A 4,803-nucleotide genomic window follows, 5' to 3' on the forward strand; every position below is an offset into this window, starting at 1 on the left:
CTTCCAAAATGCCGGCCAGACTATGACGTCATACGCAGTGCGTTCACTTTAGGGCGGTTTAAGAGGGAGATAGTGATTGGTTGAAGCAGGTAACAATTGTAAAGAGTAATTTCCTCGTTTTATGTTATAAATATCACACAAAATACATTATATTTTGCATTATAACATAGGAGAAATAATTAGTGATTGCTTTATGACAGATAAATGTATACATTATTTAGTATCGTATTTTGCACTACAAACATACGCTGTATGACTCACTAGCAATTGACCAATCGCACAACAGTTTCGTAGAAGTTGAAGAAACAATCTAAAAGCACGCACGATGCAGTCATAGGGTAGAGATAAAGGCAAGATATACTTAGTACACTAGTAAATGCAATTCATTTATTATACTTCTCAATCAACTACAGTATATTGTAAACAACGTGCAATTCATATCATATCATTAGTTATGAATGCGTTGTTTATGATTCCAGCTTACAGTACTCTCTTGAGGTTGAGCAGCATGTTATAGATCTAACATCAAATTAAATTAAATCTGCCGATTGAATTATGAATGAATATGTGACAAACAACATCGATCGAGGAATGTAGACTTACTTTCATTGTAACTGGTACCCTATTATATCAAATTATATAAACTGTTCGAAAATGAGGTGTTCCGTAATACTAGTACACAGATAGAGTGATAAACTATAAGTCCACAACTTTTTTTTTTTTTTTTGCCTATTTACCCTTTTTAGCACACTCCCACTGTGATACAACTCTCACACAAAGATAATCACATTTTTAAACCATGAAGTTTATCATTGAAATTGTACTGGAGTATGTTATACAAGTAACACACTATAATTATGTTCCCACGACTCGTCTTGATTTCACAAATTATAGTCCTGTAGATAATGATTAAAAACGTTTGTCTGACGTTTTGTTGAGTTTAATCAAACTCGGACATGAGTTTGAAAGTAAGAAGTTATGAAATGTCAACACTTTACTTCCAATAAATATTTACTTTGGTCGCATTGGCCATTCCCGCAAATTAGAAGTTGCTCAGTGACGTCATCCTCAGCCCTATAATGATGATGATGATGATGATGATGATGATGATGATGATGATGATAGTAATAATAATAATAATAATGATAATAATAATAATAATGATAATAATAATAATAATAATAATAATAATAATAATAATAATAACAGGGCCTTAATAATACTAACAATAATAATGACAAATTAAAATGAATTGTACACCTATAGGCCTATATTAAGCCCAACAATTTGTTTTATTCAAAAGATTATAGGGCCTTAGGACTCACTACAGCTCCTTTCACAGGCGTGAAACACTAGCTATAGGTTGGTGAGTTACAAAACTAGTACAAGGGTATAACAAAACTGAAGGTGATAGGAACCATGGCAGAGTCAACAACAACAAAAAGAAGAAGAACTTAAAACGAATTTATATATGAGGGGGTCGGTGCAATAGTGCTAAACCACACAATAGTCATTTTGAGATAATCGCTATTGAATGTTGGGAAAGTCCATACATTGTACATTAACACGACTATGCATGCATTTTTACCATCTTGTTGGTTGTATTCAAATATGATATTTTCACGGAGGTTAAGAGTGAAGGATAAGGATTATGAAAATGCATGTAACTCAATTTTGACAAAAGTGTGGGTTAGCACTATATTGCACCGACCCCCCTATATATATATATTATATATATATATATATATATATATATATATATATATATATATATATATATATATATATATATATATATAATTTTATATGAATGTCATGTAAATTTTGTTAATTTAGATTGATTTTGATAATGAGAGAAAAAGAGTGGAACACATACTAGTACACACTGAAAAAAAAAACCTTTAGAGGACTCTTGAATATTTTGGAAATTTAATCAAAGAATAGTGAGAAACAGGGGCGGATCCAAGAATTCCATAAAAAGGGGGGCGCAAAGAATATTTCTGGTGCCACTTCCGGGTTTAATCAGCTGACAAGCAAGCAAGCAAGCATGGGGGGGGGGGGGGAGGGTTCCTCCCGGGCATTTTTTTTTTTTTTTTTCGTTTCTCGTCCCGGTAAATGGCGCCCCTTTCATTTTTTTTCTGTAATTAACAGAAAAAAAAAATAAATAAAGGAGGTGCGCACCCGGTGCGCCCCCCCCAATCCGATCCGCCACTGAGAAAAATGAATGTTTCTGGGAAAATGTGAATAGGTAAACACATACATTGTATGCCTGTCACCTCTTGTTCCGCGTGTGCGTCTTATGCATGCCCAAAGTCTATCATTATGCGTGGAGGTGGAAAGAGTTCACAGCAGGGACAATGACAATACAACAAGTTGCAGGGAGGATCCGTGAGCGGAGTGACATTGTGACAGAATGTGATAATGGAATGTGTATTCTCAGGTATATATATAGGATAACGAGAAACGACTATAATTAAGCTAATAGAAAAATATAACTTCCGTAATAACTTTCACTTATAAATCTAATTAATCAAATTACAAATAGTACTGATGAAGGGCGGTCAACGATCGGAGTTTTCATTGATTTTGCAAAATCATATTCATATTCATATTGTTGATAAGTTTGATTCTACACTTTCATGTCTTGTATTCCTGTTAATATTTTATTATTATATTCTCAATGATTGTATAAATCTGTGATTGTAAACGTGAACTTAAAAATTTGGTAATAAATCATTCATTCATTCATTCATTCATTCATTCATTCATTCATTCATTTATTCATTCATTCATTCATTCATTCATTCATTGTTGCGTGATTTTCTTATTTACTGAACAAAATGATTTGAAAATCTATCATCCGAGTCCAAAAAAAGGGGATTTTTTTGATTTTTTTTTTTTTTGGGGGGGGGGGGGGGGGATGGAGGTTAAACCCTTCCTCTCACAGCTGCGTATATTCACCCATCCCATTATTTTTTCGATATACTTCTTTCGAGGATCGCTATAGGTCTGTGCCCTGTGGCATAAAGCCCTTACCGCTGGACTTACCGCTCCTTTCTTGCGGTAAGTCTTCAAATTAGCGGTAAATTTTATAATCCTTGATGCTGATTGGCTGTGACGCCTAATTTTGACAGTATAGTTACCATTGAAATTCAACGGTAAGTTTTATGCAACGGGCCACTGTTGTGCCTTTCTGTCCGTTGTATTGTCTTCTTGTCATGTCAGTCTTGTCTCCTGCCTCCCTTTATTAGTTCCATTGTTGTTCCAGTCTCGTTTAATGTTTATTCGCTCGTGTATTATGTGTGTCTGCTTGTTACTCTGTCTTCTTAGAGGGCTTCCAAACCTTTTCCTTTGGGCATTATAACTTATTTTTCTTTTGACAGTATGTATACCTGAGGAGCCCACATTCGACAATGTATCTTTGTCCTTTTAGTGGGTCCCTCCATTTTTCGAAGTTTACGTATTGTTATTTCATCTTTATCACTTTGTTCTCATTACAACGAATTATTATACTTACAAGGTTATTTTAAACTCTTCTCAGTTTACTTTGTTTTGATTATGAAACCTGAATTATTCTCTGTTACCAAAGAAAGTGAAATGTCTATGTTGTTTTGGAAAATGAAATAAAATTTGGATTGAATTGAATTGAATTGAATTGAATTGAATTGAATTGAATTGAATATTGTATACGACCATGGTCGAGTTGTGGTTATACCGACTCTCAAGATTCGTTCAGCCACAAGACTCTCAGCCATATAAACTCCGACGAAGCGAGAGTAAGGGGGTGGGGGTGGGGGTGGGGGGGGGGGGGGTCAACATGTAAAGGCTATATTGTGTGGATTTTTAGTTGGTCCCCCTTTTTTTAAGAATCTAAAATCTTATGAAAAATATTTTCTCTTGAATTTGAGGAATTTGGGAGAAGTTTTCACTTTCTTCTGGCCTGGAATCGGACTTCAAAATTCTTCTCTTCTCTCAAAGATAGGCCTAAACCATATTAATTGAGGATCCAAAAATGATAAAACTTCCTTTTGATATTAGCCCAACGAATCGAAGAAATATAATGCGGGGAAATGGGGTATTCTGTGGGAGGCCCTAGGCCCTACATCTTTCCGACTGACTAAGCAGATTTGATTTGTGGAAACAAAACTTCGTGGTAAACGTAATTACATAGGCTGCGCAATTTTCAAGTAAGATGTAGGGCCTACTCAGGATATGCAGTTTTATGTTATGTTATAGGCTGACGATTTGAACCACTAAATCCACGATGTGATCATGGCCACGGAAAGGGGCCGCCCGGGATGAAGCTGTAAATCATTTTTTTTTTTAAATACAAAAAAGTACGATACATTTGATATCTGAAAATAAAATAACTTACAAAGCCTACAAATAGAAAATTAAGATTCTCGTTAAGATCCATAGGACCAAAAATCCCCTAGCCATGCAGAGTTGCCCATGCCGGTCACACTGCCCAAAAGTCGCGTAAATGCATGAATCACGCAAGAAATTTGGTTGTGCGTGCTTGTCTGTCGAGAATTTTCGCTGATTTACGCGATGAAAATCACCGATGAATTGCGCAAGAGCTACGGAAAGATCACGCAAAAATCATTAACAAACCACGCACTTTCAGCGCATAGGAACGCAATTAAGGCCTCAAATAAGGCGAATAAGGCGTGGTTGTGCGCGACGACTGAGGTCCATGGAAAACCACGCGTAATCTGCGCATTATCACTAAAATGAATCGCGCATGAACGCGATAGCGGCAACACTTTCGCGAACGATCACTGATATTCCTCGCATATTTCG

The sequence above is a fragment of the Diadema antillarum genome, unplaced genomic scaffold, assembly GCF_040938485.1.
Source record: "Diadema antillarum isolate AM-2024a unplaced genomic scaffold, OU_Dant_1.0 seq00000561_RagTag, whole genome shotgun sequence".
Classification (NCBI taxonomy): Eukaryota; Metazoa; Echinodermata; class Echinoidea; order Diadematoida; family Diadematidae; genus Diadema; species Diadema antillarum.